General features: G+C 35.5%; 1 non-coding gene across 1 annotated transcript; it reads left to right on the top strand.

The window, feature by feature from the left end:
• The first annotated feature begins 6449 nt into the window (after window positions 1-6449).
• LOC116645698 lies at window positions 6450-6553 on the top strand. Its single transcript, XR_004302000.1, has one exon. It is a non-coding gene; the product is annotated as a U6 spliceosomal RNA (small nuclear RNA).
• Window positions 6554-14376: the final 7823 nt, after the last annotated feature.

Genomic DNA, 14376 nt, shown 5'->3' with positions numbered 1-14376 from the left:
CTAGGTACCTCATTTAAGTGCAATCATACATTTGTCCTTTTGCATCTGGCTTATTTTACTTAGCAAGATGTCTTGAAACTTCATGCTGTTGCATATGCTAGAATTTTTCTTTTTAAAGCTGAATAATAATATTGTTAATATAATAATATTCTATTATATGTACATACTACTTTTTAATCCATTCATTGTTCACAGATTTTGGAGACTATTTCAACAAGGACATATAATAAGTCTATGTACACAATCAAGAAGTCAGTCGGAACAAAAGAAAATTATATCAGTGACAAAGTGACAAAAAAAATCACACAGAATATAAATCCCTTAGGACACATGCATATATTATGATGCCACATCCACATGGCTAGTATGTAGATAAAACTGAATTCTCATCTATTCAGCTGGATACAGACACAATACTGATTGCTAGCTGAAATGTAACTTTTACCTGGTTTTTTTTGTTTGTTTGTTTCATGTTAATATACTCTGTGTAAAAATCTGTAATTATTCTCAGCATGAAGATCACAAAACACACACCAGAAGTCCTAAGGACTACTTGATACTATATCCTGTTTGGCACTGATTTTGCAATAAACATGTTTTGTTTTGTATCCTGTTAGTCTGGTTTTATCTTGTATTCTAACCTAAGTTTCCATTGACATGTTTCAGAATTTTCCTGGCAATCTGGTTTCCCCCTGAAGCTCTGCTTTGCTTCCTAAAATATTACTGCTATTTTTTTCTTACTAGAGATTTTATTTCCATTTCTAGTTTCTCTCTTCTTTTATTCTCCAACAAGAAAATACTATAGAGTGGACTTACTATAAACATTTCATTACTATTAGGAAGGAAAATTAATAACACAATTACCAGTGTGCACTACTTAAATTTGAGAAATATTAATAGGTTATTACAACTACAGCAACCTTTATTAAGGAATGAAGGCCAAACCTCACGTGGGATTTGGATGATTAAAATCAACATATGTAACAGGCAGGATTGCTCATGCAATGTGATGTAAAAGTTTGAGAAATCAAGAAAGGGTGTGGTGAAAACTCTTTCAGTTGTACACTCAGTCAACTGAAACTTGATGGCTCCAGCAAGTTTCTACACACCCACATAAAACAAGCTAATGTCAACCAGTAACTCTGCTCCTTTTTTGGTCAGAATGAAAGATAAACCCACAATTTTGTAAGAGAACATATTCACTTCACATGTGCTCCTCAGCAGATCTGAACTAAAATTTCTAAAGTTAAGGACAATATTTTTGTTCCTTCCTGCTCTGTTACATAAATAGTAGATAGATTCTATTATACCAGAAGAGGATTAGTAGACAAATATATTTTGATGGAAAGGAAGTTTAAAATGGCTTTCTAATAAGATTGATGGAGATGGTATGGTCAAGTTGGATATAAGATTCCTTTCACAATGTTATAAAACCAGGTAGATCTAGCCAGCATCTTTCAAGAGAGGAAGATGCAAATCCTGGACAGAAGACATTGTGTTCCAAAGGTACAAGTAGGCCATTTTAAAATCTTAATCTAGAAAAAAAATATTTCTATAGCATATATACTGTGAAGTATGTTAATACTATAATAAGTTACCAGGACAGTGTAAAATACCTTTTGTTTCATTATGCTACTGAAATTGTATTTGTTAAAAAAAAAAGAAAAAAAAAGATAGTCAAAACAAAAACATTCAAGCATTAGCATTATATATTGAATGTTTATCTATGAATAGGCTATTAATAACTAGCACAGAAGAGTGAAGGATACTTCAGAGAGAGACATGGGTTAACAGTACAGTGATCTATTAAATAATACTATAAACTACAAAAGCAACAAAAGTACCTCTAAGTATTTATTGTCCATGTTGAGCTTTCCTAAAGGTTTCTGTTGAGTTTTTCAGAGTAAGGTACTTTTAAAAATATAGGTTTTGTTGCCATTGTATTTTTGTGATAGAACATTAGTATTATTTAATTGTGGCTGATTTATTGAAATATGCAGTATTTATTGAAATTCTGCAAAAAAAGAGTGAAGTAACATTCAAATTCAGGTATTCTATGACCTACTTAAAATGACAGAGAAATCAAGGTATAGTTTGTATATTTAAAAGGCAAATGGAAGCTTTAGAATCTCTTGGAGCATCAAAATTTTTTTTAATGAATGCTAATATTCTATTGTTAATGAATGCTTTTTGCACATAACTGGAGAAGTCTATTAGTTTCTTTAAATCTTAGAAGATTGCATTTATTATTAAAGAATCCAATAACCCATTTTTTCCCCTAGCTCTACAGAATTTGGTCCAACATATTTTCTACCTGTGTGTGTTCTCGTCTTCTGATTTAATTCTAGTTGTCCTGATTAAATCATCCATCATTTTTAGGAAGATTTTTCTCCTTATTGGTTTTTTGGCACTGCCTCGCTGGTTTTAGCTATTTGCTACTTTCTCTTCCTGGTATGTCACTTTGAAAATATTTCAGTGACTTTCTTGTATTAAATTTTCTAGTAGAATTTTAGTTTCAGTTCATTTTTCTATTTTCTATCCTTCATGCTTTCTATATCTTTACACCAGGTGTTGAAATTTTGGATTTCTATTTCTATTTGGAACCTTCAATAAAATAAGTAGCTCCCCCACATAATAAATATTACCCCATATTATCATTACATGGTTTGCAATTATTCCATAATCCCTAAATCCTCTGACACTTAGGGGTAAGAACTTTCTAATGTATTGGATTTGGATGATTATATTAGCTGCTTACTTTCCCTTATTTTATGGACTAAGAAATGTTTTATATTAACCCTGAAAAGACCATTTAAGCTTTGTGTTTTGTGCAACATGGCAAGTAAAGAGATATACTTTATAGCGATTGAGGGTTAACTTTTCAATTTACCTGATGAAGGTCAACTGAGATCAAAATCCGTACCAGAAATGTTTGTATCACAGTACAGAGGCTATACATGATAGGTAGATTGGTGACGTCTGAACATGGAGGCAGAGAATGTGCGGAGGTAGGAGGAAGAGAAGAACTCATGCGTGAGTGAAGAAAAGTCCATTGAAAGGTAAAAATCAAGAAGTTGCATTTTAAAGACTTGGAAGATCTTGAAAAGCTATGAAGATGGAACATGGTCTAGGTAGACATATACACATTGGCAAATGACGACCGTGGATGACTGACAGGTGAAATAGTATATAGTGAGTTTCCGGAGACAGCATCAAAGAATGATTCCAGATAAAGGACAGAAAGATATACAGAGAAAACAGTCATGAAGTTACAACAATATGATGATCTCTTTCTCTGTTGCAAGTGATACCCCAGACTCCTAGCATCATCAACTAACCTCATGACTTGTGGAGTCAATTTTGTAAACTGTAAAATTGGGTCCAAGATATTGAATCAATATCTGAATTTTTATTCTACGCATGACAGTGTTTTATGTAAATGCAATTCTCAACAGAATGAGCTTATTATTATTTCTTGCAGGACTGGGGGATACTTAGGGAAAGGAGTTCCTTCCCTTAACAGGAAAAAAATGTTATAATTTTGTATTGGGGAATATGTTATAATTTTGTATTGGGGAAGCAAAGAAAATCTACTTTTAAAAATACACACTACAAAAAATAACGTTTTCTCAGCTAACGAGAATACAGAAATGGTCATGACCCTTAACTGGAGCTGGGATGCAGATGGCACACAATGGAAAGAGTCGTATCAGAATTTTCATGGGAAATGAGTAAGGTTTTTTTTTAATCAAAGGAAGACATGAAATAAAGGAGAAAATAATATCAGTGTTGCATAATGACTAACCCAGTGTTGTCACTCAAGTAAGTGTGTTCAACAGTCAACAACTGAGTAGCATGGAATGGCCTATGATCAAAGTAGGAATTGGGCTAATTTAGTGGTCTTTAAAAATCCGCAATTACTGTCATCATTATGGGCAGTTCCACAAATTGCCAATGGTCAGTTTAAAATTAGTTCTCACAAAATATATGATAGACACATATCTGACATTATATGAATGTATACTTTAAAGATCTATAGAATAAACCTTAGAAAAACGTGATGTTAGCTCCTAAATCAGGGTTGCTTTAAGATCACTCCTTGAGGGCGCCTGGGTGGCTCAGTTGGTTAAGCGACTGCCTTCGGCTCAGGTCATGATCCTGGAGTCCCTGGATCGAGTCCCGCATCGGGCTCCCTGCTCGGCGGGGAGTCTGTTTCTCCCTCTGAACCTCCCCCCTCTCATGTGCTGTCTCTCTCATTCTCTCTCTCTCAAATAAATAAATAAAATCTTTAAAAAAAAAAAAAAAAGATCACTCCTTGAGCTATCTCCATCAGTATTGCCAAGTATGCTTGTTTTATATGCACATTTCTGATCCACACCCCTGCCTGCTGAGTTGATTCAATGAGTGTGAGTTGGGCTGGAATGTGGGAAACCTCATTTTTTAATAAGCTTATTAGGTGATTAAATGATAGAAGTCATCCTAACACCACACTTGGAGAACACTGTCCTAGAGTAAAGGCATAACAATAAAGATCCTTTTCATCATGTATGTGTATATAAGTGCATTTTTTTACTATCTCTCAGTTGTTCATGGCAAACAACAGTAAGCTTAAAAGAAAAAAAAAGAAATTTTATCTTTATAAAATAATACATTTTTTAACAAAAACCTTCTGTAGCATCTAAATTTCCGAAGTCAGTGTTATTAGTCAGATTAGAAAGTAAGAAGCATAAATTAAAAATTAACTATAAAGCACATTCCTCTAAGATTAAGTTCATTTATATAATGAGGTGTTGTAACTCAGAACTTAGAAAGCAATAGCCAAGTTGAGGACAAGCCCATCTCATTAAATTGCTCCTCCTTGGTTATGAGTTTACATATTTTTAGTCAGAGCCTAAGTCCTTTTGATCCTAAAATAATAGTTTCACTTTCAGGGCTTTTTAGAGATATCTGTGGGAACTTTTCTCCCTCCTTGCTTCATTGATCAGGATAAGTAAAAAAATATCTCCATGGGGCAGGCCATTATTCATGTTTTCATAATTTGATTTTATTTTAAAGATTTTATTTATTTATTTGACAGAGAGAGACACAGCCAGAGAGGGAACACAAGCAGGGGGAGTGGGAGAGGGAGATGCAGGCTCCCCGCAGAGCAGGGAGCCCGACGCGGGGCTTGATCCCAGGACCCTGGGATCATGACCTGAGCTGAAGGCAGACGCTTAACGACTGAGCCACCCAGGCACCCTGTTTTCATTATTTTAAAGGGAAATGTAATTTCTATCTAGGAAAAAGACTAGCCTTTTAATTATAAATAAAACCTCTCATTGTATGTATGTGTGTAATATGTAAACAGATACCTATTACTTATTATTCACTTTCACTCTTAAAAATTTTTTTTATCAGTGAAGTTAATAAACCATACTTTTTATATATAAGATAAACCATATCTTTATATGAGAAGATAGTGCTTACTGGTTTTATTGCGAAATATAAGAAACAAAATAAATATTTTGTGTTTCAAGTATTGCACAAAAAAGTTTTAGCCTTATTTTTTTTTTTTTTTTGCTTATTTGCTATTTTATAGGGATTAATTCAAAATGTGTACCATTTCAGTGGTAGAATTTCATACTTTGTGGTTTTTACATAACTTCTATTATCAAAAAATTTAAGTGTTAGAATATTTAGATTGACCAGGGTAAAAGAACTGCTCTTCCAAACAAATCAAAGTGATTGTTTCAGTAAAAACTGATAATGTCATACATACAGGTTGGGATGTAAAAGCTATTAAAAAGTTACAGACCTTGAGAAAATCTTTTATTTGAGACATTTTTTATTTGGTGAGTCCATTAAGTCAAACTTCTAGTTTTGTGATATCCTACAATAAAAATGAATCTTCATCCTCATAACTGAGTTGTGTTCTGCTTAAGTAGAGGGTTTGCCCAAATTATGACCGAGCTTGACAAAGAGACCTATTCTCAAACTAGATTGTAAAGTAGCCACTGAGACACCCTAACACAACAGTAGAGTTACAGTAAGGGAAACAATACCCTTTTCTTCCCAGTTCAGAACACAAGCCAATTTGACTAATTTGGGAACTGTGACAAAATTAGTAATGGCTTGTAAGTGCATAGTTTGAAGATTTCATATGTTTAACTTGTATTTTAATACTCTGGATGTAAGATAAACAGAAAATCAAATGTACATCTAGGAAAAAAATAGCTACAATTAGTTTATTATTCACTTCAGCCTTTTTTTTCTTTTCTTAATGCTTATATTTGCCTTTTCCTTTCATGAAAATTTACATATTTTTCAGTCTCAAAGTGTTATTGTCATAAACAAATTATAATTTATGACTGTGGCTATGTTTCTTCAAGTTTTTCTTAAAAGACTAAAAGAAAACCCCAGTGCTTGCTTTGTCAATATATATATATACCATATATATATATATCACATGTGTATATATATATATACACATACTAAAACTGGAACAGCACAGAGAAGGTTAGCACAGCCCGTGTGCAAGGATGTTTCACATATGTGTGAATCATTCCATATTTGTCAGTTTTTGTGCTGGAAGAGATGGTGGTGAGGGAGCAGGATGGCAAGGGAGCTCAAAGGGTAATTAATCTCTACCACTTATATTTTATTCATTTTATTATATAAAACACCAGTGTTAACAAAAATCTTGGTGTGTGAATACAGTGTTTGTTGAATGATTCTCTCTACTTTCTCTGTATTTTAAAATAGAAAAACCTATCATCATAGTAGTCAATTTCCAAACCTACGAAAATTATCAGAGGTGTGTGCTGAGATTTATTCATAGCAATATCCTCTTCAGCAATGTTTATCATAGGGAAAATGGAAAATTGAAAATTTGAATACAGGAATAGCTAAGTAAATTATAGTAGAGTAACATGATTATTATGTATTTATTTGGAAATCTTGTTCTCTGTATTAGTATCCTATTGCTTCTGTAAAAAATTACCACAGACTTAGTGGCTTACAATAATACATATTTGTTACCATACAATTCTGGAGATTGGAAATCTAAAATGGGTCTCACTGCAAAAAATCAAGATGTCAGTAGCGCTGCAGTCCTTCTGAGGAGAATCCTTTGACTTCTTCAGCTTTTAGAGACTACTGCATATGATGCCTCCTGGCCCCTTGCTCACATCACTCCAACCTTTTGCTTCTATCCTCACATGTCCTACTCTGACTCTGACCCTCCTGCCTCCCTCTCATACAGATCCTTGTGATTACACTGTGCCCGCTAGAATTATCCAGGAGAATGTCCCCATCTCCAGATGCATTAAATTAACCACACTTGCCATGTAAAGTAACATCCTCACAGCTTCTGGGGATTAGGATGTGGGCATTTTTGGGCAGAGGCGGGGGCATTACTCAACCTACTACATTTTGTAAGCAAATAAGAGCACGTGAAGATTTAAAGTGCTTAGGACAGTGCCTGGAACAAAACGCCTTCCACTGTGATTTGTAAAAGGAACAGGCTTGTGAACTTCTCACTGCTTTCACAGCCTGATCTCAACCACCATCTCTTGCCTGGATAATTCCAGTAGTCTCCTCACAGGCCTCCCTGCTTCTACCCTCACCTCCACCTAAGTCTTAGCAAGCAGCCAAAGTGATCTGCTTAAAACATAAACCAGATTGTGTTTCTCCTCTGCTTAAAACCTCTATTTTCCCCATTTAATTCAACTCTTTGGGTGGCCTTCACAGCCACACCATATGCTCCCCCTACTGGGACCTATTTAAACAAACTACACTTTTATTCAACTCACTACACAGGCCCCCTATTGTTTCTCCAAAACACTAGCTTTGTTCCCACCTCAGGACCTTGTTACGTGTGGTTTCCTCTGCCTGGAATATGCTCCTCTCAGATATTCATGTGGCTCACACCCCCATTTCTTCAGATCTGCTCACTGAGGCCTACCCTGGTCACCCATTTAAAATCTCAGTTGACCCATTTCTATGCTCCCAATCCTCTTGCTATTTTTCCATAGAACAACACTTTTTGGTATTCTAAATGTTTTTTTAAATGCTTATATTTCCTCATCTCCTATTGAAATATTCCAAAGGACAAGAAATGTATATTTTGTTCAGTGATATATATATATATATGATATATATACACATACATATTTTCATTTCCTTGAATACTGTATGGCACACAGTAAGCACTCAGTAAATAACTGTTGAACGAGTGATAAGATCCTATTATGTGCCAGGTTCTGTCCTAGGTGCTAGGGCCACGTAAGTAAACTTGACAGTTTCTCCTTATTGGAGCTTGCTTTTAAGTTCTGTCTATCGAAATCCACTCTGCCCACATCCCCAGATTGAGAGAGAGGAAAACACTTGATGAGAAGTGGTAAGACTGGAAATTATTAATTAGCCTTGATTTCTTTACAAACCATCCCCACCCTTACCACTCCTATACTTTTGTCCCAATTACCAGGTATGGTTTTACTGATGTTTTGGAGATTAATTCAAATGGATGTAGTTGTTAATTGATGGTACCATGAAAAACAAAACACAACATGGCAAAAAACAATATGCTGTACAACACTGTACCTTTAGTCAACAATACTGGATTGTACACACAAAAAATTTGTTAAGAGGGCAGATCTCATGTTAAGTATTCTAACCACAATATGGTAAAAACGAAAATACCTTATTGTGTGATTGTATAATTCCACTAATATGAAATATCCAGAACAAGCAAATCTATAGACACGGAAAGTAGTTTAAAGGTTGTCAGAGGTTGGGAGGAGGGAAGAATGGGGAGTTAGTGCAGAGTTGCTGTACAGGGTGATGAAAATGTTCTGGAAATAGTGACGATTGCACAATACTGTGATTGTAATTCATGCCATGGAATTGTACATTTAAAAATGGTTAAAATGGCAAATTTTACATTATTACACTTTACCACAATTAAAAAGGAAAGAAAATCGGGGGCTATGAAATTCCTCTTTCTCCCCCTAGATTGATTATCAGACCTTAAAAAAACATGAACATGCATTCATTCAACAAATATTTATTGAGTGCTGATTTTTAGCTGGCCTAACTTTAAAGATACCCTTTATAAACAGCCACTGTTTTCCTATGTGGGGAATACAAATACTTTCAGTTAGGAAGTATTCACAAGTCCTTCTAACTCTAGTGCTAAAGCAAGAACTTCTCACTTCGATGTTGACTCCGTACAGAATGATTTTTGATAATAAAGATCTATGCCCCTACCTATTTCTTGCTTCACTCTCACCTTTATTATGATTTTCACAATGGAGAAAACCATACTCACTCTATGAAGCTCATGTTCACTACAAGGAAAATATAAGTTTACATCCTCTTTTTACCGTAACTCTCCCAAGATCTATGGTTCCATTTCATTATTCTGCTGACGTTCCAGCACCAATATGACTCACCCTGCCCTTATCATCTCCCTTTCCCACCCCTGACCTCCTTCTTCTGACTTCACTATCCCCATTAATGCCAATACCATGCCCTATGGCCCACTAGTTTGAGAAGTCTTTGTGTTTCTGACCTCACATTTTTAATTTCCTCTTCTTTCCATTCTATCACTAACATTGTTCCCCACTTCACAAATTTCATATTTTGGGCACCTAAAATCTTGGGCCTAATTAGTAAATTATAGTTCTGCCTACAATCCTTCTCCACTCTATTGCCAGATTAATTTCTTGGAGGTATTATGCTCTTTCCCTTCTTAGAAACTCACTAGAGTTCAGCTTCCTTAGACTGCATTCAAAGCTATCTTTGGTACTGTCCATCTTTCTAGGCTCTTCTCCCAGTAGCCATGAAACTTGACTACTTGTTGTTTATGCCAAAATCTGCATTTTTTTTCGTCTTTATTTACTCTTGCCATTAACTTTACCCAAAATGTACATCCAACCTCTTTTTTAAAAAGATTTGAGAGAGAGAGAGAAAGAGAGAGAGCATGTGCATGTACGAGTGGGGGGGAGGGGCAGAGGGAGAGAATCTTCAAGTAGACTCCCCACTCAGTGCGGAGCCTGATGTGGGGCTCGATCCCATGAACCTGAGATCATGACCTGAGCCGAAACCAAAAGTTGGAACCTTAACCGACTGAGCCACAGAGGTGCCCCTACATCCAACCTCTTATTGTGTCTTCACTTCTTACCCTATCCATCACTGAAGGCCTAATCTATCACCTTTATGAAAAAAACCCTAGTGCAGATTGATTTTTCCTCTATCTGCCCATTGCTTTTAAATGACTGACCTGAATTGTGTTTGTATCTTAACAGTGTAGAATCAACAGACTGACTACAAATGAAAAGAGAAAAATCATGAGGGAGGATGAAAAATAAAGGAACTGAGAGAAGAGTTTTGAGATGTTGAGGAAATAATCATTATCCACAACAGAAAAGGAAAAACAATTTTGAGAGGAGAAAAGGAAATATATTGAAGACAGCTGTAAGTATATTAAAGAAATGAAACAATCCATATTCTTTCCTTGGCTGTTGGCTTCTGTTAGTTTTAATGGTTACCCTGTGTGTTCCCTGGAATATTTAAAGGTTTTTACAGTGCTAGGTAAATGAAAGAAGCAGACATTCGATACATACTGTTGCTTCATTTTCAGATATAAATTCCTTGAATCTCACTCTTTCCGGGGAGTTTTCTTGTTTCACTAAGTACAGATAATGAGAGTGGTCATGAGTCAGTACCATTTTGGTATCTTTGGATTATAAGAAAATCATAAACATCTTGTTTATTCTCTTAGTCTTTTTAAGTTTTTATTTAAATTCCAGCTAGTCAACATACAGTATAATATACATTGTCTAACTTTTAAGAAAGGATCTGCTTTAACAATTAACTTATTCACTGTTTTAATTATTTTAATATTTGTCACTGATTCCCAAGACTCCATTGTTGAACATTTAGGAATTGATTAATGCTTTTTAAAAAAATTTCATTTATTTATTTTAGAGAGACAGCGTGAGAGCATGTGCAAGAGCAGAGGGAGGAGCAGAGGAGGAAGGAGAGGGACAAGCAGTCTCCATGCTGAGCACAGAGCCCGACATGGGGCTCAATCCCATGACCCTGAGATCATGACCCCAGCTGAAAGCAAGAGTCGGACTGACTGAGCCACTCAGGTGCCCCTTGATTAATGCTTTCTTAAGGATCAGGTAAAAATATGGAAAGGCAGTTATTTTGCTTTTAATTTTTAAGGTTTTTTGAAGGGACAGCCTTTCCTTTCATTAAACTCTATCATGCCTTAAACATAACAGTGATTTATTCCAATACAGTAGAATTAGTATAACAATATTTACTGAGTGCCTGCTACATGCCACATGCTTCACATACATGTGTCTTTGCAATCTTCACAATGATATTGAGTGATCATATACACATTTTATAAATGAGGAAACTGACTTTCTATGTGGCTAAGGAGCTAGCACATGGTTATGTGGATGAACAATGCGAGCCAAGTTTTTAATTCAGTGCAAGCGCATATACACATTTTCCAGTATGCCATGCTATGCTAGTCAAGCTATCTAAGGTTAACAAATCTCCTCAAGTCTCTGGAGCTTTCTAAAAATGAGAGAAGCAGCATATAGTTTCCAGAACCTCTGAATCTTTAAAAGTCATAGCAGAGGTCAACCCATTCTAGGTTCTCTAGCTCTGCGCTCAGGTGTACATTGCCTGTGGATACCTTTAGGTATCACTAGGAGGCCTAATGTACACCAAAAAAAAAAAAGAAAATCACAGAGGAACAATAAAAGTGACAGAAGAAAAGAAAAAGAAAGGGAGAGATAAAGGGGAGGGATACTTACCTTTTTTTTTTTTTTTTAAGATTTTATTTATTTATTTATTTGACAGAGACAGACAGAGTGAGAGAGGGAACACAAGCAGTGGGAGTGGGAGAGGGAGAAGCAGGCTTCCTGCGGAGCATGGAGCCCGATGTGGGGCTCGATCCCAGGACCCTGGGATCATGACCTGAGCTGAAGGCAGACGCTTAACGACTGAGCCACCCAGGCGCCCCCGGGATACTTACTTTTAGGGACAAGTGAGACTACTACAACCAACTAGCTACCAGATGCCCCCCATTTGTAGGTCTACTTTCATACTTAATGCATTTCTGAAAGCATGTGTAAAGGTCTCATGTGCAGTAGTCAAATAATAGTCAGAGATAGGGAGAGTTTGTCTGCCAGAGAGGTTGAGGGGAAAAAAAAAAGCTATCTCTTTTTTGTTAGATCCAGTCTTCAATGATAAAATTCCAACATTACATATGTGTTCTTAATTCTTTTTGTTTTCATTTGACAATAAAATGCATACCAGACTTGCTTAAATCTAATGAGAATCTCGGTACAGTATGATTTTTTTAAACTTTAAACGTTTTCCACTGTTACCGAAAACCTATTAATTAGATTTATGTGAGTCATACTTCTTGTCAGGCTGAATCAGCACATTTGTTTCTGGTTTTCATATTTTTCATAAAGTGATAAGGACAAAATGCAATGATATTAAAATAATTACAAAAGCTGGTGCACATGAATGGTGATGTTACTGGCACTGAACTATAGCCTGAGAAGAGTTCATGTTTGTTACAGCTTGAAATGTTTCTCAGCTGATTATGAAGGTCTGAAATCAGAGCACTGAAGGTTGTTTAGTGACGCTGGTGTATGATTTGTGAAAATGAAATTTCTATAAGATGAACACATGAAAAAAAACGAAACTGCCTATGATCACCTACCTTTTGTCTCCTAGGTTCAATCTTTCTGAGGCCATCCAGTGTTCCCTTAATTATAATTCATCAAGGACAGGGTTGCTTTCTCAAACCTGAAGGGGACAAAAGTTCACGTCATCATTCATTTATTCATTCATTCTTTCTGTTCTACATTCATTAATGCTTTTTCCTTAAAGTATCAACAGAGTCAATGCCCTCCTCCAGGCACCAGGGAAGAACATATGAATGACAAGGCAGTCCCTCAAGGGGCTACAAACCCTGAGGTCCATGAGAATGCAAGGACTTGGTTGTTCACTGTTGGTTCTTATCTTGTACCCTGCTGGATCCCAGTAAATGGAACAATGACTGGTACCCTACCGATAGGTATTCAACAAATACTTGTTGAATGGATGAATATATCCTAAAATAGGCAAGTGTGCTCATAGATAGAGAGAGGAATGAAAGGAGTTCGGAAGGGAGAGAGGGAGACACAGAAAATGGGGGGAAGGGAGGGGAGGGAAAGAAATAAAGAGAAAAAGAAAAGAAGAAAGAAAACTAAAGGATTTACAGCCGGGGGAAACCTTGGCAGTTTTGTAGTCTATGAAAAATGAAACAGGTTATTCCATTTAATAAGTGAGAGTTAAGAATCATATTTTCATTTATAATTCCCAATACAGTGTTTTCTCAACATTACAGCAGAGCAAACAAATATGTATTAACTACTTAAGATGCATCCAGCCAGAATTAGGCTTTATAAAGGATATAGGAAAAATAAGATATGAACTATCTTTTAATCTTTGCATAGTAGAGTGTTTACACAATAAATGCTATCTATTATTATTATTAAGTAGCTTATATCTACAATTCTGAGAATGCCTTATATTAATAAAACTATAGCTACAAATACCTTTCAAGAACTGAGAAAATAAAAGATAAAACAATCATCAAAACAAATTTAAAACAGCACCATAACATTATTAAATTTTGCAATGCTTAATATGATATTAGTCTTGGTTCTTATAAATAAACCGCTTACTAAACATCTTTCAATGTCATGAAGCATTTATTTTCTAAGATAAACTAAAGCTATTAAATGTTTCCCTTTTTAATTCACTTATACCTTATCTCGAGAGCACTTTGGAGCTCTTAAAGTTTTTCTGCTTTGATTTCCTAATGGTGCCTTTTCCTGAGGCTGCCACCCTGTAAAAAGGCAGATTAATCAGCATATATCACTTGCTGCTCACTTTCTCTGAAGGAAGCTAAGTGGCATCCCTAAGTTAGGCAGTGCTGGAAAAGAACTTCCTCAACACCTGGATGGTAATGGCAGAAATGCATACAAACTTGCTTCAGAGAGAGTGGTTTTCTTTATTGTTTTGGGTTTTTTTTGTTGGTTCTTTTGTTATTTTTATTTTTGATTTGCTTTTGGAGTAAAAAATGACCAAAAAAGGTGAATTAGGATGGAAGAAACTTTTTGGTATAAGACAAAGCAACTACATGAATTTGTCTATATAGCAACTGCATGGGAGGCCGTGATTTTATATAGTATAATATACTAGCTACATGAAGTGTGGGGGTAGATTATATAGCAAATATAGTAGTAATTCACATCTAATTTATATGTCTTTGTTAGCACTTACCAAAGTCTGGGTTAGAATATAGATAGATAT

The sequence above is a fragment of the Phoca vitulina genome, unplaced genomic scaffold (assembly GCF_004348235.1).
Source record: "Phoca vitulina isolate PV1807 unplaced genomic scaffold, GSC_HSeal_1.0 scaffold33, whole genome shotgun sequence".
Lineage (NCBI taxonomy): Eukaryota > Metazoa > Chordata > Mammalia > Carnivora > Phocidae > Phoca > Phoca vitulina.
Note: the sequence above shows the minus strand (reverse complement) of the source record. Positions and strands in the feature narration are given on the sequence as shown.